The sequence below is a fragment of the Rana temporaria genome, chromosome 3, assembly GCF_905171775.1.
Source record: "Rana temporaria chromosome 3, aRanTem1.1, whole genome shotgun sequence".
Lineage (NCBI taxonomy): Eukaryota > Metazoa > Chordata > Amphibia > Anura > Ranidae > Rana > Rana temporaria.
Genome location: NC_053491.1, coordinates 461,585,579 through 461,608,123, shown reverse-complemented (window position 1 = coordinate 461,608,123; position 22,545 = coordinate 461,585,579). Strand labels below are relative to the sequence as shown.

The window sequence follows — 22,545 nt, the reverse complement described above, 5'->3', positions numbered from 1 at the left end:
CTGGGGCGCTCGCTGCGGGACAGATTCCACAGGGGGGACTTGGTTTACCTCCGAGTCGGAGTTACACATCAATGCGTTGGAACTGTTGGCGGCATTTTTTGCCGTCAAGAGCTTCATCCCACAGGCTTCCAATTGCTGTGTACTGTTCCGCATGGACAATGTGGCCGCGGTTCAGTACGTCAACCGCTTGGGAGGCACCAGATCCAGGATCCTTGCAGAGCTGGCGAAGGAATTCTGGCATTTTTGCTTGGCCCGCAACATTGTCCCTATCGCGGAATATATTCCAGGAATATCCAACACGGTAGCCGACTGGTACTCACGCCACCTTGTCGACTCCAGCGACTGGCGGCTGGATCGCTCTGTATTCCGCCTTTTGGAACTTCTTTGGGGCCCGTTGAACATGGACTTGTTCGCTTCTCGCCTCAACCACCAGCTGCCCCACTTCTTCAGCTGGAGGCCCGACCCAGAAGCATCCGCGGTGGACGCGTTCCGCCACATTTGGCCAGAAGGAACTCACTATGCGTTCCCCCCATTCCAGATGATACCCAGAGTTCTCCTCCACGCCTCGAACCAACAGGCAACAATTGTGCTGATCACACCCTGGTGGCCGACACAACCCTGGTTCCCTCTCCTCTTGGGGATGGCCGTGGACTATCCCAGACTGATTCCCCTGTCCCCAATGCTGTTGACCAACCCGTCCGGGGAACCCCACCCTCTAGTTGTGGAGGGCAACCTCCACCTCCTAGCATGGCTGATTTCAGGATCCCAGAAACGGATATCAACCTTTCAGGATCAGCTAGGGATCTCCTCGCCGTGGCCTGGGCCCCCGGGACCAGATCAACCTACCGGTATGCCTGGCGACTCTGGGTTCGTTGGTGTGATCAACGACAGGTTGATCCCATACACGCCCCTGTGTCCGTGGTGGTGAATTATTTGGCAGAGTCCTTTGATTCTGGCAAATCCTACAGCTCCATCAACATATACCGTTCGGCTATATCAGCATACCACTGTCCAGTTAACTCTTTAGCTGTGGGAAAACACCCATTGGTCTGTAGACTACTGCGGGGCATTAAATTCCAACGCCCCCCTAGACCCAGATATCAGTCAACTTGGGACGTCTCCAAGTTACTTGACATGTTTGCTTCATGGGAGGATAATGAGGGATTATCCCTACGATTACTGTCTTTCAAACTCACAGTTCTACTCTGTTTGGTCTCAATCAAGCGCGTCTCAGACGTAAGAGCGCTAGACATCTCCAGGCGCCAATTTTCGCCCCAAGGAGTCAGTTTTTCAGTGGTCCGCAGGACAAAAACGAGTATTCAATCTGTCTTCTATCCCTTCTTTTCCACTCACCCGCGACTTTGCGTGGTTCGCTGCTTACAAACTTATGAAGCACGCACGTCGGCGCTTCGACCACCGAATTTGTCCCAACTTTTGGTCTCGTACGTCAAGCCCCATCACCCAGTCTCTTCCGCCACACTGGCACGGTGGGTACGTTCCACCATGGAAATGGCGGGCATAGACGTCTCCCTATTTGGAGCGCATTCTACTAGGGGTGCTATGGCTACGAAAATTATCTCCTCTGGAGGCTCTCTTTCTGACCTACTTAGGGCGGCTGATTGGTCCTCGGAGTCCACCTTTCGAAACTTCTATTTCAGACCGGAGGCCCATGTGTCCATGTCGATTTTATGAGGTTTTATCTGCATGTATAAATTGTTAATTCTGTTGTTTGCTTTAAACTTGCATAAGATACGAAGCCTCCTGTCTGATATATAAATTGAGATTTTCCTAGTTTGTGAAGGAAAATATTAGTTATATGAAGACAGGAAGCGAGTATCTTCCCTCCCTTCCCATCCCTATTACGATTATTTCTCTTCTCCTTGCAGGTTATTGAACATTACAGTCCTGATCCTGAAACACGGATGGTTTAAGTGGCTCACAATCCCTGTTGGATTGAAGTTGGTCTGTTTTTCTCCTGAAGGCGACGGTCGGTCGGCCCAGAATACTTCGGTTTTTCCATTGATCCCCGTTGGGATGAAATCAGTTCGGTTGAAGCGGTTCAGTTGATCCTTCCCTTTTCGCTCCTTTCAGACGCGGATATCGTGCTTCGATAAGGAAGTCCCTGACCATCGCAAGGAGAGAGGATCGGACTTACGTTTCCTGATTGCTCGGATCTACATAAAGAAAGAGGATGTGGTTACCTCAGACAGTCCCATATATAGGCTGAGGCCTGGGAGGGGCTACGTTGCCCCAGGGACTGCTGGGATTGGTAGTCCTTTTGAGTTTTTTATTATAGATTATCATAAAAGTTTTTTTATGTATTTCTGCTATGAGCTTTAGTAAAGAGAGATTTGCATAAGATACTCGCCTCCTGTCTTCATATAACTAATATTTTCCTTCACAAACTAGGAAAATCTCAATTTTCACAGCATATTATATATTGTCACATTGCTATTTGTAATTTGCTTATATATCATATTTATGGGCACTTATTTTAAGTTTTACCATTAGGTAAAATTTCGTAATTTATTGCACAGCTGCCAGAGCTGCTCTCCATTCGTTTATCATATTTTGAAGTTTTTGTGCAGCAGCTGCAGCGATATTCGCTTTTCACTTTATTTCATTTCATTCACTCCAGCATTAGTTTTTTGTATTTCAGGTAGAATAGGAAAGCCCCTCTTGTCATAAAAGTTGATTGAATTTTTCAGAAGCTGGGGAGGGCTGGACAGAATTCAGGGAATCCTAATAAAGGTAGAGTCACTTTTTAATACTAAAATATTGTCTTCACAACTAAAGTTTTGGACTCCTGTATACGGGAACATGAGACTTGAGATTTTCCCACAGCCCAAGTGTGACATTAACAGGGAATTTTATATTATGGAGTTGATGTCACGTCTGTATAGTAGTAGGACAATTAAGAAGCGTGTTCATGAAAAAGACACACTTCTTAAGACAAAAAGGTGTTCTGCTGCCTTTTGGTGCTTCAAGCACCTTTAACCAAACCGTGAAGCCACTATCTCATCCAGAGAAGTCATTATCTGGAATAGACCTGTGTTATATAACAGGTGGTATTCGGACTCTTTCACATTTAATTTGATGCTGCTGTATTACAATGGAGCATCAGGCTGTCGTCTTCCTCCACTGCTGTGTGTCCAGTGAAGGATTCTTTGGAAATGCAGATACCCAACCCATTCAAGGTCCCTCAAGCTTATAGGAGCAAATAGCTTTCGATGTCTGGGATGTTTAAAAAACACATGCCGAAAAAAAAGAAACAGTCAAGTAACTTAAAGGAAATTAGCAAAATTGCAGGTTACGAGAGACGATTATCATGCAGTGTTTTGAGTAAACTACTGTAGTAAAATGCCAATTGGGTCCATGAATATTTATTTTAAATGGGGATTTTTTAAATAGGGTGACATGCATTCCCTTGGAAGTTGGTGCATTAAAAATATTAAAAATAACTTTTAAAATTACATTTACCACTTCAGGCCTGAACCATTTGGCTGGCTAAAGACCAGAGCACTTTTTGCCATTCGGCACTGCATCGCTTTAACTGACAATTGCGCGGTCGTGCGACTTGACCCCCAAACAAAATTGATGTACTTTTTTCCCCACAAATAGAGCTTTCTTTTGGTGGTATTTGATCACCTCTACGGTTTTTATTTTTTGCGCTATAAACAAAAATATAGTGACAATTTTGAAAATAAATAATATTTTTTACTTTTTGCTATAATAATAATCCCCCACAAATTTATAAAAAAACGATTTTTTTTCCTCATTTTAGTCCGATACGTATTCTTCTACATATTTTTGGTAAAAAAAAATCACAATAAACATTTATTGACTGGTTTGCGCAAAAGTTATAGCGTCTACAAAATAGGGGATCGTTTTATGTAATTTTTATTAATATATTTTTTTTAACTAGTAATGGCGGCGATCAGCGATTTTTATCATGACTCTGACATAATGGCGGACACGTCGGGAACTTTTAGCGCTATTTTAGGACCATTCACATTTTCACAGCAATCAGTGCTATAAATATGCACTTATTACTGTGTAAATGTGAATGTCAGTGAAGGGGTTAACCAGGAGGAGGAGCTGAAGGGGTTAAGTGTGCCCTAGGGATGTGTTCTAACTGTAGGGAGAATGGGCTATGTGTGACATAACACTGTTCACCGCTTACGATTACAGGGAGTCCTCTCACTAGGCAGGACAGGGAAATGCTTGTTTACATTAGCATTAGTTCTTCCTCTCTGTGAGACAATCGCAGGACTCCTGGCGGACATCGAGTCCGCAGGACCAGCAATCACACTCACGGAGCTCGCGGCGGGCGTGCCGCTTCTTAAAGGCGACATACAGGTACGTTAATATGCCTGTATGTGCCATTCTGCCAACGTATATCGGCGTGAGCCAGTAAGCAAGCAGTTAACAAGTTAAAACTTATTACAATTTTAGAAACCAGGTTTACATATACTATGAACCTGTACATCCAGGATATCTTGTTTAATTGTTTGCCACACTTTTTGCTGTTGGCTTATCTGGCCAGGGATAGCCATGGACAAATCTGTCATTACTGACCTCTGTACCGAACTGTAGAAAAAGACCATTATCTTCTATGGCCATCTTTGGTCACAAGTCAAGACTCTCATGGTCATTAAAGGAGTTGTAAAGAAAACATGTTTTTCACCTTAATGAAATCTATGCATTAAGGTAAAAAAACATCTAATGCTGCCCCCGTTATACTTACCTGACCCCTCGAAAGTCCCACGTGGTTTCCGATATCCTCTTCGTCGCTCAGCCTGGCCGCTGATTGGCTAGAGCGGATGGATTGAGAGCAATGCAGCCATTGGCTGGCGCTGCTGTCAATCACTTCTAGTGATGCAGCGTGCCAAGGGGCGGGGCCGAGTGATACAGTAAGCGGCTATGGCCGCTCGCTGTATCACGGGAGCGCGCCCGCAATTACTGACCACCATGCGAGCTCTCTCATGACTGTGGTGAGTAATTGCGGGGAGGATCAGAGACAGCCGCCGAGGGACCCCAGAAGACGTGGATCGGGGCCACGCTGTGCAAAACGAACTGCACAGTGGAGGTATAACATGTTTGTTATTTTAAAGGTAAAACATTTTTTCCTTTACAAACGCTTTAAAGGTAATTATTTGAGTAAAAGAAGGACTGGACAGAATCAAGGGAATCCCAACAAAGGTCATCCTTCCAAAGACTAAAAAATTCTCCCCACAACAAAACTCTTGGACTCCCTGTATCCGGGAACTGTAGACTTGAGATATTCCCACAGCCCAGTGTGAATTTAACAACAAACTTCAAATTATGGAGGTGATGTCGCCTCTGTAGGGTGATAGGACAATAAGAAGTGTGTTCATGAAAAAGACACACTTCTGAAGACAAACGATGGCCTACTGCCTTTTGGTGGCTCTAGCACTTTCAATGAGGTTGTAAAGACAGAAGTTCTTCTAGAGGTGTCGTTGCCTGGGGCGGACTTGTCCTATATAATAGGTGGTATTGGTGACTTTTTCTTAATTAATTGTTTGTTACCACCGTTTTTGAATAGAACATCAGGCCGTCTCCTTCTTCCACTTCTGTGTTTCCAATGGAGGATTCTTTGGGAATGTAGATATCCAACCTATACAAGATTCCTCAAGCTCGTGGAAGCAATTAGCTTTCACTGTCTGGGATGTTTATTTTTTTGAAAACTTGACAATAGCAAGACTGCAGGTTACAAGAGCCGATTACCATGCAATGTTTTGAATAAACTATTAAAATGTCAATCGGTTCCATGAATATGCATTTTAAAAGAGGATTTCTACGATGCAAGTGACATGCTTATGTGCACAAAACCGAATCACAATGTAATATGTAGCTAAACATTTTCAGTTTTGTACTACGATACAACAACATCCATTAGTACATTACTAGGGATGAGCTTCGTATTCGAGTCAAACTCATGTTCGACTCGAACATCGTATGTTCGATCGTTCGTCGAAATATGAACAAAACGGGTCGTTCGCGCCAAATTCGAGTTACGTTTCACAGACCATAATTCACTGCGGCATCGCTGGCTGATGATTGGCCAAGCATGCACTATGACCCGCATGCTTGGCCAATCACAGCGCGCAAAAAACGGAAAGCCATAATTGGCCAAAGCCATTGGCCAATTATGGCTCAGGGGGTTTAGTACACGCCACGCCTAGTGTGTTGCTGTGGTTAAGAGAGGACAGAGAGAGTGTCATTTTTTGCAGGTAGATAGAGCAGGCAGGCTAGTCAGTTAATGTTACAGTGTGTAGAGGATATATATACATCCCAGGTGTTGTACATATATTTATACACTGTATAGTTTAGCTAGATCAATTCTTCCTAATTTACTGGCAGGCAGGTGATTGTGCTAGCTGCAGTATTCTTACGTGGTCTATTGCCTGTGTCCTCTGTAGTTTGCACCTCAAGCTACTTGGTGTGTACTGCCCGTGTGCTCTGTAGTTTGCACCTAAAACTACTTGGTGTGTACTGGCCGTGTGCTCTGTAGTTTGCACCTAAAGATTCAGGAGCAGTGATTTTAACCACTTGCCGACCGCGCACCTCTGTTCTACGTCGGCAAGTTGGCTCTGCTGGGCGAGAGCACGTAGTATAACGTCCTCTCTCTCAGCCGCCACTAGGGGCGCGCGCCCCCCCGCTCGCCCCCGACTCCCGTGCGTGTGCCCGGCGGGCGCGATCGCCGCTGGGCACACGCGATCGCTCGTTACAGAGCGGGGACCGGGAGCTGTGTGTGTAAACACCCAGCTCCCGGTCCTGTCAGCGGGGGAAACGCTGATCTTCTGTTCATACAATGTATGAACAGAGGATCAGTGTTTCCCCTAGTGAGAAGACACCCCCCCCCCACAGTAAGAACACACAAGGGACATACTTAACCCCCGCCCCCTAGTGTTAACCCCTTCACTGCCAGTGGCATTTTTATAGTAATCCAATGCATTTTTATAGCACTGATCGCTATAAAAATGCCAATGGTCCCAAAAATGTGTCAAAAGTGTCCGAAGTGTCCGCCATAATGTCGCAATACCGAAAAAAAATCGCTGATCGCCGCCATTACTAGTAAAAAAAATATATTAATAAAAATTACATAAAAATACCCCCTATTTTGTAAACGCTATAACTTTTGCGCAAACCAATCAATAAACGCTTATTGCGATTTTTTTTACGAAAAATAGGTAGAAGAATACGTATCGGCCTAAACTGAGGAAAAAAATGTTTTTTTATATATTTTTGGGGGATATTTATTATAGCAAAAAGTAAAAAATAATCATTTTTTTCAAAATTGTCTCTCTATTTTTGTTTATAGCGCAAAAAATAAAAAACGCAGAGGTGATCAAATACCACCAAAAGAAAGCTCTATTTGTGGGGAAAAAAGGACGCCAATTTTGTTTGGGAGCCACGTCGCACGACCGCGCAATTGTCTGTTAAAGCGACGCAGTCCCGAATCGCAAAAAGTACTCTGGTCTTTGGGCAGCAATATGGTCCGGGGGTTAAGTGGTTAATGATGCTTAAATAAAAAAAATTAAAAAAAAATGAAAAATTCCTTTAAATATTGTACCTGCTGGGTGTCTATAGTATGCCTGTGAAACCGTCTTTGAGAACCCGGGTCTTGCCCCAGGGAACATGTATCAATCGAAAAAAGTTTAAAAAAACGGTTGTTTTTTCAGGAGTCTTTTTTTCTATTGATACATGTTCCCTGGGGCAAGACCCAGGTTCTCAAAGACGTTTTACAACAATAACTTTCATATTAGGCTTTAAAATTAGCACTTTTGAATTTGAATGTTCGAGTCCCATAGATGTCAATGGGGTTCTAAATGTTCGCGCAAACGTTTGGTCCGTTCGAAAGGTTCTGGTGCGAACCGAACGGGGGGGGGGGGGGGGTTGGGTTCGGCTCATCCCTATACATTACTTGAGAAGGATGGAAAAGGGAAAATTTATTGTCATATACTTACCGTAATTTTCCTTTCCTGATGGACTCCATGGCAGCCTACGTGTGGGTTAATCCCGCCTCCTCTCCAATGCTATAGGACCCCATACCCATAAAAGTCAGCTCCCAGTACTGGTGTTCCGTAACTAGCCGACTCCTTAATTTCAGGGTGGGAACTCCGTCTGCCATGGAGTCCATCAGGAAAGGAAAATTACGGTAAGTATATGACAATAAATTTTCCCTTTTCCTGACTGACTCCATGGCAGCCTACGTGTGGGAAATAACTAGCCAGACCACACGGGTGGGTATGCTGAACAAAAAGTTATTTTAATTTGTCCCGTCAACCGACAGGATTCTTAAACCAAAATTCACAGAGGAAAGAGATGCAGGCTCAACACAATAATGAGACATAAATGTATTTATGGAGGCCCAAGAGGCCGCTTTACAGATGACATCCGGAGCCACATGACGAGCTGCCGCCCAGGAAGCTGCCATCCCTCTGGTGGAGTGTGCCGTCACCGCCTGCGGGGGAGCCAAGCCCTTAGCCCTATAAGCCTGCTGGATTGTCTGGACGATCCAAGATGCAATTGTCCTGGTAGAGGCCTTGTTCCCTTTATTACTGCCTGAGTGCAGGATAAACAGATGATCGGAGCGTCTAAAGGGAGACGTAACTTGAAGGTACTCAGTAAGGATCTTGCCTATGTCCAGAGGGTGAGTTTCGTTGGAATCCGGAGACCTAAAAGTAGGAAGAACAACTTCTTGATTTTCGTGAAATACTGACAAAACTTTTGGATTTGAGCCCAGCATGGGTATCAAAACCACTCGATCCGGGAAGAACGTTAGGAACGGCTCTTTGTGACCGAGAGACCCGATCTCTGACACTCTTTTGGCCGATGTGATAGCGACCAAAAATGCAACCTATCTATCTATCTATCTATCTATCTATCTATCTATCTATCTATCTATCTATCTATCTATCTATCTATCTATCTATCTATCTATCTATCTATCATTACATCTATTTATTCTCACATTTAAACTAACTTTATTTTTGCGTAAGTCGTCTGTGAATAGGGATGGACCTAACTCACGTCTAAGTTAAAATAATGACGTCCTACCTATGCATTTCATTCGGCACGGGGAGGCGCTACATTTAAATGAAACCCGCCCCCAACCCGCCCAATTTGAAATCCGCCGCCAGAAATACACTACGTCGCCGTAACTTACGGCGCAAACTCGCTGAGGATTCGAAACAACGCCAGGTAAGGTACGGCGGCGTAGTGTATCTCTGATACGCTGCGCCGTTCTACATGTATGTGGATCTGGCCCATGGACTTTAATGGCACCCCAGTCTTAGTCCGTAGGGTTCAGTATTAGGTTGGCCCACCCTTTGCAGCTATAACAGCTTTAACTCTTCTGAGAAGGCCATCCACAAGGTTTAGGAGTGTGTCTATGGGAATATTTGACCATTCTTCCAGAAGCGCATTTGTGAGGTCAGGCACTGATGTTGAATGAGAAGGCCTGGCTCACAGTCTCCACTCTAATTCATCCCAAAGGTTTTCTATTGGGTTTAGGTCAGGACTCTGTGCAGGCCAGTGAAGTTTCTCCACCCCAAACTTGCTCATCCATGTCTTTATGGACCTTGCTTTGTGCACTCATCCAAATCATTTGGTGGAGGGGGGATTATGGTGTGGGGTTGTTTTTCAGGGGTTGGGCTTGGCCCCTTAGTTCCAGTAAAGGAAACTCTTAGGGCGTCAGCATACCAAGACATTTTTGGTCAATTTCATGCTCCCAACTTTGTGGGAACAGTTCCTTAGAACACCCCAGGTGGCTCCACCTAACCTCCCACCTCTCTTTCCATAAAGTACTAAGTACAAGATTCTGGAAAGAAGTAGGAGATCTTGGTGACACCACCTGTGAGTCACCCAGCACTACTCTGAGCCACTCCCAACCCAGATCACAAAAACACACCTACTCTCAAAAAAGCCTACACTATTCTTCTAGCACACTAGAGTGTGCTACACTTACACTCGTTAAGGTACTACCATAAGTTATAACTATATTACAGAGTGTTTTGGTGCCTTAGATAGCCAGTTTGAAAGTGTGGGCTGTCTTACTGTAAACCAATGCACACAAACACATGGCATAACACACCTTACCACACCACAACAATATGAATCCATCCTAATTTATTGTTCTGCATTAGACTTCCAAAAATGCACAAAAGCGACTCTGGTGGGACTCGAACCCACAACCTTTGAATAACTACAACCACTAGAAGTCCAATGCGCTATCCATTGCGCCACAGAGCCCTGCCTGCAGCTGGTGGTTGATCATTCATATTTAGCCTATTTCCTGCCCTGATAAGTTCATGAGGGACAATCCTCCTGAAGTTACGTCCTTTGCCTGGTTTTGGGTAGTTGAAAAAGAGATGGGAAAGCACTAATGTGTCTGTGTCATGCAAGTGCTGTTTGCTTTCTCTTTTTGTATCCTTCTTTTCCCCTCCACACGGGGTTACAGGATGAGGTGATATTCAAAAAAGTCCAACAACTTCTATTCTAATACCCTGGCAAGCATAGCCTGGTAAATGGGTAATATTTAAAAATGTAAAGTGATGTTCCAGACCCCAAACACTTGTTTTTTTTTAACCACTTAAGACCCAGACATTTAGGCAGCTAAAGGACCTGGGCAGTTTTTGCGATTCGGCACTGCGTCGCTTTAACTGACAATTGCGTGGTCGTGCGAAGTGGCTCCCAAACAAAATTGGCATCCTTTTTTTCCCACAAATAGAGCTTTCTTTTTGTGGTATTTGATCACCTCTGCGTTTTTTATTTTTTGCGCTATAAACAGAAATAGAGCGGCAATTTTGAAAAAAAAAACAATATTTTTTTTTTTGCTATAATAAATATCCCCCAAAAATATATAAAACATTTTTTTTCCTCAGTTTAGGCCGATACGTATTTTTCTACCTATTTTTGTTAAAGAAAAATCGCAATAAGCGTTTATCGATTGGTTTGCGCAAAATGTAAAGTGTTTACAAAATAGGGGATAGTTTTATTGCATTTTTATTAATTTTTTTTTTTTTACTACTAATGGCGGCGATCAGCGATTTTTTTCGTGACTGTGACATTATGGCGGACACTTCGGACAATTTTGACACATTTTTGGGACCATTGTCATTTTCACAGTAAACAATGCATTAAAAATGCATTGTTTACTGTGAAAATGACAATTGCAGTTTGGGAGTTAATCACAAGGGGGCGCTGAAGGGGTTAAGTGTGACCTCATTTGTGTTTCTAACTGCAGGGGGGTGTGGCTGTAGGTGTGACATCATTGATTGTGTTTCCCTATAAAAGGGAACACACGATCAATGACGGCGCCACAGTGAAGAACGGGGAAGCTGTGTTTACACACAGCTCTCCACGTTCTTCAGCTCTGGGGACAGATCGCGGGACTCCAGCGGCAATCGGATCCGCTGGTCCCGCGGTCACGGAGCTTCGGACCGGGTCGCGGGCACGCGCCCGCGACCCACGGCTGGGCACTTAAAGAGGACGTACCTGTACGTGCTTGTGCCCAGCCGTGCCATTCTGCAGACGTATATGTGCAGGAGGCGGTCCTTAAGTGGTTAAAGACTCCTCTGTATTTGTCTAAAGATTTAGAACAGGTGACCCGGGCCCGCGGAGCCCCCTGATGTGGCCCACGACTTCCTGCTCTGGGTTGGAATAAAATAGAATAGTATTTTTGTGTGTATATCACTTTTGTGTTGCAGCTCACCTTTATTTAGTTATTGTTACAATTTTTAGCGCGGTATTATCTTTTTGTCTATAATCTCATACATGCACTTTGCGGGTCTTGTCAATTTGCACTTCCCTATATTTTCACTAGGTGTCAGCATGGTAGAAAACTGCAAGAAGGTTAAAGGGGTATTAAGACCCTTCTCTACTAGAGACTTTTTTCTTTAATTTTTTGCACACACGTTAAAATCCACAAATGCAGGCCTGTGTCCTCTGTAGTGTGCACCTAAAGCTACGTGGTGTGTACTGCCTGTGTCCTCTGCAGTGTGTACCTAAAGCTACGTGGTGTGTACTGCCTGTGTCCTCTGCAGTGTGCACCTAAAGCTACGTGGTGTGTACTGCCCGTGTCCTCTGCAGTGTGCACCTAAAGCTATGTGGTGTGTACTGCCCGTGTCCTCTGCAGTGTGCACCTAAAGCTACGTGGTGTGTGTACTGTCTGTGTCTGTGCTATTTTTCTCAATGATTTTCATCCATATTGCAGGGACCAGACATTACATTAAAGCCGCAAGCAGTTTTAAATTACTTTTTTCTTATAGTAATCTCATTTTTTGCAGGGACAGTTCTAAACACGTGTCACTTCACAGGCATACTATAGACACGCAGCAGGTACGATATTTAAAGGAATTTTTCATTTATTTTTATTTTTTCACTTTAAGCATCATTAAAATCACTGCTCCAGAAAAAACGACAGGTTTTTTTTTTCTTTTTTTTTTTTTTTAAAGTGTATTTTGTGCGTGTACTCGAGAGAGGAGCCGGACTGCAGGAGTTGGGAGTAGGCAGGCCTCCCCCAGAGGCAATCTGCCACCTTTCTCCATGCCCCGGGTGGCAATGGCGGGTGTGTGAGGGGGTCCTCCCACACAGCCCGCCCTACCTGCTCCGCTTTGAAGCCCAACGGGGCAGAGGGACTCCCTATAAGGGAGTGAGAGGATTAGCCCGCTCAACCAGCCCCATTAGTCCTTCGCCTCTCTTTAGAGACCGCGTGGTCAAAGTGCGTGTGTTAACCCAATTTAGAGTGCATGTGTAGGTGTGGTGAATTGTGTAGGTGTGGTGGTTTTTGTGGGAGGGGGGTGGGCGTACTAAGCACAGGCTTACTCTGCATAGCACACCCACCGGGAGCCGTTTTTAAAACTTTTTTTCCATTGATACATGTTCCCTGGGGCAAGACGTTTTACGACAATAACTTGCATATTAGGCTTTAAAATGAGCACTTTTGAATTTGAACGTTCGAGTCCCATAGACGTCAATAGGGTTCTAAATGTTCGCCAAGCGGTCGGTCCGTTCGAAGGTTCTGGTGCGAACCGAATGGGGGGGGTGTTCGGCTCATCCCTAATGGCCAGCTTTAGACACAATCTCAGATCCAACCAGAAATTGTCAGATTCGGTAAACAATCTCTAATATTTGTGTGTACCACGCTGTGTCCTCATCATGTATCTGCACTATTTGAGTTGAAAGTGTTATCTGAATTAATGTGAAATTCTTTTTCAATAAGTCCAAGAGCATTCCATTCATTTTTGGGCCAAGTACATTAATAAACAGCTGGAACACAACACTTCACAATATCAGCTCTATCTGAAGTCTCTTTGATGTTCTTAAACCCCTTTATGACGCTACCCTGTGCTGTGAAGGTGACAGACAGAAGTGTGGACGCTTCCTCATTGTCACCTGGACACACTTCTCAACGACACACTTCTAGTCTTTTGTTATTCATCTGTTTGATCTATTGTACAGCTGTACTTCTTTCCTAGACCAACACATTGCTCCTGGAATAGTTTCCACTTCCATATTATCTCTATATACAACAATATCCCAAAGTTAATCTGACTATTGACCTACAATGGTAGTCAAATAGGTGGATTCAGAAAGACTTAGGCCGGCGTATCAGAAGATACGCCGGCCTAAGTCTGAATCTGCGCAAACGCAAATTTAAGCGTATTCTGGTAACCAGATACGCTTAAATTAGGCTAAGATACGAGCGGCATAAGTGTCTTACACCGTCGTATCTTAAAGTGTAATTTTTACTCTGGCCGCTAGGTGGCACTTCCATTGCGTTTGGCGTAGAATATGTAAATGACTAGATACGCCGATTCACGAACGTACGCCCGGCCGCCGCAGTACAGATATGCCGTTTACGTAAGGCATTTTCAGGCGTAAAGTTATTCCATCAAATAGCTGGACTAGTAATGTTAAGTATGGCCGTCGTTCCCGCGTCGAAATTTGAAAATTTTACGTTGTTTGCGTAAGTCGTCCGTGAATAGGGCTTGACGTAATTGACGTCCACGTCGAAACCAATACGTCCGTGCGGCGTACTTTGCCGCAATGCACACTGGGATATGTACACGGACGGCGCATGCATCCGTGTACATATTGACGTTCGTAAAAAACGTCAATCATGTCAGGTCACAGTTAATATACATAAAACACGCCCCCCACATCCTCATTTGAATTAGGCGCGCTTACGCAGGCCCCATTTACGCTACGCCGCCGTAACTTAGCAGGCAAGTACTTTGTGAATACAGTACTTGTCTTGCAAACTTACGGCCGCGTAGTGTAAATATGATACGCTACGCAGCCGCAACGATGCGCCCGCCTACCTGAATCCAGCTAAAAATTTCAAGCACTGTTCTTATAGTCATGTAAAGATGCATAGCATATGCATTGAGGAAAATTGGAATGCCAGGCAGGGGATTCTTCCAATCCTGACCTCATACTTGAAGTTTTTACAAAGAACAGAGTCTTCTCAAACACTTTTCATATACGAGGCTCAGTTTGTGGATGGGGCCTACTCACCCTGCACGCAGGGCTGACCTTTCTCGTGTACGCACTATCAATGTTCGGGACCAGGTGGGGTCACGCTCATGTGAAAGTCAGCTTTCAACTAGCGCAGACCTTATGCTTTCTCATCATTAACTCCTCCCACTCTCCAGTACCATGCGGCTAGATATATGGGGTCTCCAAACCATTGGATTGGTCCCAGATAGTAACTGACTGCTAGGAAGGGAGTCAGAGCACTGACAACCTCACTACTGAAGGACCCGCACCTTTGCCAGGTACCACACCATGATCGGCTGCTATAAATTTTTCGCTGGGTCCTGGTTACCCGTGGTGACAGCTCTCTAACTTTGACTCTCCTGCCTAGTTAACTTTGCATAGAAGCCCTGCTTCATACCCCATGTGTGCTTTACAGATCCTGTTCTTCTGTTACGCCATGTTCCACCATGCACCCCTTGAATAACTTCAGACCAGGCTTAAGAACAGTTCAAGAAATTTACTTAAAACATTTAGATACATTACAGCATTTACATGCAACTCGGTTAATTTCCTAACTATCCCGTGCCTGCCCAGGAATAACTGAAAGGGTGAGAGTCCCAAAACTGGTAGTGTCCAAAATTGGTGAATCCCTTGGGGTGGCAGACGAAGGTTACATACTTTCTGTTGACATGGACCCTTTGGCTCCCATGCGGTCCTATTTAGCACATTAACTGCTTAGCCTGACCTTCCCTATGTATTTATATCAACCGGAAAGGAAGGCAGGACGCAAAAGGGCAGAAAATGATCCAGCAATCTGTTATCTTTTTAAATGGGTACAAATACTTGCTGAAATCTGCTTTATGTAATATTGTGGCCATGATAGCAGCAGAAGGTTTATTACATCAGAGATATCATTAGTAACTGTTATTCAGTGAAACGCGTATTTTGTAAAGTGTGCATCCACTACAGGTTTATACCAGTGATTTATTAGAGTCTTTAAAGTGGTTGTAAAGGTTCGTGTTTTTTCACCTTAATGCATGCTATGCATTAGGGTGAAAAAACACCTCGCTGCCACGTGCCCAAAGACCGCCCCCCCCCCCCCCTGTTTTACTTACCTAAGCCCGTTCACCTGCTGTGCGCTTCCCCGCAGGGGGGGACTGACAACTCATGGGGCAATAGAAGATTATGGGGCCCCTGGACAATAGGATATTATGGGGCCCCCGGGCAATAGGAGATTATGGGGCCCCCAGGAAATAGGAGATTATGGGGCCCCCAGGCAATAGATTATGGGGCCACACATATACACACACATACAGTATACATACACAGTATTCACACACAGACACACAATATACACACACAGTACACATACACACAGAATACACATACACACACTGAAAAGGTACTGAAGAGGCGGGGCAGCTATAATCTTGGGATTTTTTAAAAACACAGATTTGTACATACTGTCCCTGGTTTTACTGAGGCTGGCAACCCTGATGGGGCTCCCTAGTGGCATAGGGCCCTCGGGCAATGCCCGAGTGCCCGAATGGTCAGTCCGCCCCTGTTGCCCTGGCATCCTCTTCTCCACAGAGTCTGCCAGTTGGTTGGATAGATTGATAGCATTGAAGCCATTGGCTCCCGCTGCTGTCAATCACATCCAATGACGCGGCCGCTAGGGGCGGGACTGAGTCATACACTCTGTGTCTACGGACGCAGTATGTATGGCAGGGAGCGCGCCTGCAAGCTAACCCCCTCGGGAAAGAGCTTCCTAGAGGGGGTTAGCTTTAGCGGGGGAGGAGCCGAGACAGTCACGTGGGACCCCAGAACAGGGGGATCGGGGCCATTCTGTGCAAAACGAACTGCACAGTGGAGGTAAGTATGATATGTTTGTTTTTGTTTTTTTATCGAACCCATACAACTGCTTTAAGGTGGGTGCCTTTTACACTACCCTATCCTTGCATCACCAACCTGGTTTTAAAGGGCCCTTAAAAGTTCCTATAAGCAGGTTTGGGAGGTTTTCTGCAAAGTTTGTGATACCAGAGTTAAAGCCATGTCAAAAGACATCTCAACGTGGTCAGAAGATGCTAAGCAATTGTATATGTACTATGGTCTTCCTTATGGTCAGCTTCCAACTACCAACAGACATTAGCAATGCATCTGTTAGGCCCCATACTCACGACCAAACATGTTTGCTGAAACTGGCCCGCGGACCAGTTTCAGCATACATGTTTGGTCGTGTGTAGTTACGAGCGTACAGAATTTCACCGTACATTTGCCCGCCGGGCCGTTTTTCAGCAGACATTTATTTCCAAACTTGTTTTAAAACCGTCCGCTCAAATCCTGTCCGAACGTACATGTTTGGTGGTGAGTACACAAAACCAACGTACAAAAACCCTGCGCATGCTCAGACTAAATGAGGCCACGGGAGCGCTCGTTCAGGTAAAACTCACGTTTGTTTGGGATATGGCACATTCGTCAATAGAAAGATTAATTCTAGCAATAGAACACTGAAGCAAAACACACAATAACCAACGCTTGATGCCGTCGTTTTATTCATTCTTCTCTTGCTATAACTAATCAGTTATTTAGCTCATGTTATTTCAACTGAGTTGTTCCATACTGAAAAGTGACATTTGTTAGCTGTGATGTAGTAAGATTTTTGCAAACTTTTATTGGCCCGACGTATCATATTTTTAGTGGTCCTCCACATTTCAAATTTTTTGCTTTTAATGTTTAATGGTTATCTTTCCCACTTTCTTTAGGTGTTTATAGTTATGTCACCATTTAGAATATTTTAATAGGAAATAGTTTTGATTTAGCTTTTGTTTGTATATTTAACAGGATTTTTTTGAAGGTTGTTTAAATTGTCTACCATGTTGGCACACCAAATGACCCCCCCCCCCCCCCCCCCCACATGAGTTAGTGAATATTTTAGATTAAACATTTTATTTGTTTGTAATGTTTGATGCCTAAAATAATACCCACAGTATTACAAACAATAGGCACGTTTTTCAAATCAACAAAAAGGCTTTTATTTGAGCAAATTATAAAAAGGATCAAAAACAGAATGGCAGCACTTGAACAGCTAGCAACATACATGCAAACTTGCATTTGAAACATGGTGAAGGATAAACTAGCCAACCTCAGGAAGCACACAAAATAAAATCTGAAGCAGCAGCACATAACCAAAGGAACCCAAGCTGTGGTAGTCCAAACAAGATGCCATTTGTGGGGGATCAAATGGAAGGCAGGGCATCAACGTCTCCTCTTCCTTGCAACCTTCCTTCCAGGCTGCCTTCCAGCGGGTCTTCCCTGGGCCCTTGCAGGTGGGGATGATGTGGCAGCAGGAGAATGGTGTTCAGCAAGCCGGGCCGGGTCACATAGCCCAGTGTCTGGGGTCAGCAGCTCCCTCTGCATCCACCAAAGGGCCTGGTTGATGATGCCCTTGGCCAATTGCCTCTGCTCCTCCGTGCCTTTATTGAGGTCATGTGCCACGGAGGCACTGTAGGCCTCAGTGGGGTTGAGGGGGGCCCTCATGATGGCACTCGCCTCCTGAATCATTTTCAGGCTGGCTTCCTCCACTGCCCCCAATTTCTTCTTACGGCCTGGTGGCCTAATATAAAGGGGAGGAGCCTGGCTGGTGGTGCTTGTCCTGGGGAGCTGCTGAACGCCACTGGGCCCGGCCTCCTCCTGGCTGCCACTGACCCCTTCGTCCTGGCTGACAGTGAGGAGAGGATCTGCCACCTCCTGGCTGGTCTCTTCTTCCTGTGTAAAAAAAAGGGACATGTTGTAATATATTTAGGAATATACTCACTCACATTTTCATGCTTGAATCTTATTTTTTGCCTTGAATTTAAACTTGAAAACAGACTCACCCTCTGACCCCTGCAGTTGTCATCCCTGACACCTATTTGTTTGCCCACGATTTTAGATTTTTACTTCCCAGCTTGTATTTTATTAACCAATATCAAGTCAAGAATCAAACAATAATTAAGATTATTACATAAATAGTTATGAAACTACTATACCTCATCATCGTAGAGGCGCAGATCTGCCTCTCTGTCAGCCAGGCCCTCTTCATCCGACTCTGCAGGGCTGTGGTGATCTGGGGAAGTCCCGCTGGGAGGTAGCGTGGAGGGAAGGTTGGGATTCAGACTTGACATTGATGGCCTGCCTTCCAGTTGATCCCGCAAAAATGACATCTGGTTGTAATACCACAGCTTGGGTTCCTTTGGTGGTCTTGCTGCTGCTCCAGATCTTAGCTGCTTTTGGTGAGCTTTGTACGCTCTCCTATATGTGCCCCTGAGGTTGGCAAGTTTATCCTTCACCATGTTGGCACTGCATTCTGGCACCCATGTCCTCATGTATGCTGCTAGCTGTTCAAGTGCTGCCGCTCGTATGTCCTTGTTATGATAATGGTCCTGCTTTGAATCCCACAGGATGGGCATTTCCCTAAATTTATCCAGCAAATGCTGGATAATGTCTTGGCTCTGCAGGAGATCCATTGTGAAGTTATGATTTATTTTTTTTATTCTAGATTGAAAAAATGAAAAGAAACCAAAAACACAATTAAAAAAAGCCTCAGCATTTACATTGATAGAATATGTTGTTTAAAAAGTAGTACCTATATAGAAATACAAACACAGTGTCTCTTGTTTAGAAAATGCTGGCCAGCTCTGCCCCATTGGTTGGTTTTAGCTAACATTTTTTTTATACATGCCGCCCCTTTGGTTACATTGCAGGAAATAATATAAATCTACAACCATACACAATTATTACAAATGACAGCATTCATCAAGGCACTATTGCATGTGTAGATATCCTGCCCCTCAGCATTGATTACATGAAAGAAACTTCCTAATGACCTCTGTCCAACCAACACAGAACAATACTTGGCCTGATCTGAATACACCCTACATAATTGATAATGAGTCACAGCATTTTTGACCTCTCTATTTTGTGATGTCTACAAAAGCATTTGGGTACGAAAATCACATTCTGGTATCCAAGAGACATAATAGCTTAATAAAACTGTGCAACCAACAGACCAAACCCCCATCCCATTGCTCTACATTTTAGAGCCCGCTGCTGATCCCATGTTTAAATTTCTTACCTGCCTCTCTCACAATCCTCGTTTCTTCCGCTCGCTGAATTAACACGTAACCTACGTAATCACGTCAAGCGCCTTTTATCCACTCCGCGTATGTATGAAACGCCGCCCTCGTCACCTTTGCCATGCCCCTAATCAATTGAAAAAGTAAATATGGCGTTAACTGTGTAGGTTCTGGAATCGCGCGAATATTCTCCGCGTAACCTACGTCAATACGTTGTTGGCATTCGCGACACTCCGCATATGCAATAATCCCCGCCCTCATCTCTGCCCCTGACGGGACATTTCCTCGTTTCCACGCCCCTAATCTCTGTGGGAAGGAAAGATGGCGATGTCACACGAGCGGGCACGGAGCTCTCATGGCGCAAGTGAAGGGACAGAGGCAGGACCGTCCCGATCCAGGCCTAAAAGATATAAAGCCACTAATATGGCGTTCGAAGAAATGGTGGAGTTGGTTTACATCATGAGGAGGAAGGATTATGATGGTGAATGTGGGCCCTACAAAACACCGAACCGTAGGAAGTCACACATAATGGACAAGGTGGCAAGGAGAATGAGGAGAATGTTTGGTGTCACCAGGTCAAAGGAGCAACTACGGAAGCGTTGGTCCGATTTAAAATTGAGGGAGCCACATCACATGAAGAAGATACTCAAAATTCTGCGTAAAAGTAAGTCCATATTATTTAAGGGGGGGGGGAATGTCTGCAATAATGTGTTGACATGTATTTTTTCACATCTGCCTCCTTGGCCTGCTTGTACTTTTGAACACGTGTAGATACTGTATTGTGTTTATGTCAAATAACAACCTTAAACAAATTTTGTGAAATAGTAAACACGCGTAATATGACATTGTTTAGCAAAAATGTGACGTTACTCCAGGAACAACACACCTGGACATGGCTGACTGGCCCCAAACTTGGTTTTCCAACATTGTTGAATAGCAAAATCACAGAAATTAAATTGAGTGAATGTGACAGGCAAACAAGATTCATTCTCCAAAATGCAAATAAAGCTGATGTTTTAACATCTTGAAATGCAAAGCACCTGTGTCTCAAAAATCAAAGTATATTTATTTGGAGGGTCGACGAGAATTAATGTTTTGGGGGGACATCCATTTGTGTCACTTCTTTGCAAAAAAGGGGCAGGATCAGAGCTTGGCCTAGAACTACGCCAAAAATGGAGGATTGCTGAAAGAATAAACAACCAAAAATCATCATAAATGTATCGTCTATGCAATGTGTGCGATTTATGATATACAATATCTGTGTGCTGATGAGTATACCTTTTGTTTTTGATTATTTCTTATAGGGGAAAGAAGACGCCAGCAATTGGAGGAGGCAGAGCTGGCCAGACACCCGGAAAATCAAACACCTCCACATGTTGAGCAGGAGGAGGCTGGGGAAGGAAGAGAGGAGGCTGGGGAAGGAAGAGAGGAGGATGTGGAAGGAGAAGAGGATGTGGAAGGAGAAGAGGATGTGGAAGGAGAAGAGGATGTGGAAGGAGAAGAGGATGTGGAAGGAGAAGAGGATGTGGAAGGAGAAGAGGATGTGGAAGGAGAAGAGGAAGGAAGAAAGGAGGAAGGAAGAGAGGAGGAAGAAGTTATTTTGGACTTAGAATTTATATCAGATGAAGGGCAAGTGGCGGAAGAACAATTTGGCGAATTGCAAGAAGGTGGATTGATGGATGAAGGAGGAGTCGAAGATGATGGGGAGGTGGTGGAAGAAGGAGGAGTGATAGAAGATGATGGGGAGGTGGTGGAAGAAGGAGGAGTGATAGAAGATGAAGAAATTGGGGATGTGGAAATTATCAGGCCATCAGGTCAGTGTCACCCCTATATTAATAGGGCCAAACATATGCAGATAGGCTGGAAATTATTTACATATTTTGAATGCCAATTTGTTTATTTTTAGGGGATGAAGATGGAGTAGCACATTTTTCACGTGCAAGTGCTTCTATAATTGTACAGCAACTAATGGAGTGCAGCACGGAAATGGACATTATGCGGGAAAGGATGCTAGTCATGGAGCAGAATGTGCGAAATGTCATTTCAGAGTGTAGCACGGAAATGGAGAACATGCGACAAAGGATGCTAGTCATCGAACAAAATTACAAAAATATCATTGACATGATGGGCCGTGTCAAAGACTGAACCACAGAAGCCCATCCCCCGCCCATCCCCCGCCCACAAAACCCTTTTTAATTTTTGTACTTTATAATACGCCAAAATTTCTAAATGCACACACACTGTGCCAATATGTGCTATCTGCCATCACAGACTATCTATTGTCTGTGCTTTGTGGGTACAAACCCCTCCTCGATCCTCAAGTAGTTGAGAGGAAGGGTTTGCTCCCACAAAACACAGACATTGATCACCCATGATGTCAGATAGCACATGTGGCCATTTGTCTGTTTAACCAATGACATTTGGCGAGTTTTCACTGAATGTGTGCATTTAGAAATTTTGGCGTGTTCCAGTGTGAAAGCACACCATCCATATGACTGACTGCTGTTCTTTTTTTAAATTTTTGTTTGGTGTTGATCTTTTTTGGTTTGTAAATGTTTCCAGTTTCAGATCACAAAACGAACAAGAAATCTCACCTAAAGAAAGAAGTTAACTAATTTTTGTAAAAAAACTAAAAATTTTTGTGTTGTGTTAAAATCTTGTTGAAAAAATTAGACACAAACAAATACAAAGCCAAAAAATGTTTGGTATAAAAAAAATACACAACAATTTATAAATGTAAATAAATGTCTTAGAAACAAATACCCAAAAAAAAATTAGAAAATAAAAAATAAGCCAAAAAATGTCTACATAAATTAGTCTGGGTTATTGGAAACCAAACTAAATAAGAACTTAAATTTTTAACCAAAGTCTAAAAAAATTCTGTTTAGAAGTGTGTATATATATATATATATATATATATATA

At 44.0% G+C, this 22,545-nt stretch overlaps 1 long non-coding RNA gene and 1 other non-coding gene across 2 annotated transcripts in view; both read right to left on the bottom strand.

The window, feature by feature from the left end:
* The window catches only part of LOC120933531, a 61,428-nt gene that overhangs the window by 6,135 nt on the left and 32,748 nt on the right, over window positions 1-22,545 (bottom strand). The gene's annotated exons all lie outside the window — the stretch shown is intronic.
* On the bottom strand, window positions 10,194-10,278 carry TRNAR-UCU. The gene is given in 2 exon segments: window positions 10,194-10,229; window positions 10,242-10,278. It is a non-coding gene; the product is annotated as a tRNA-Arg (tRNA).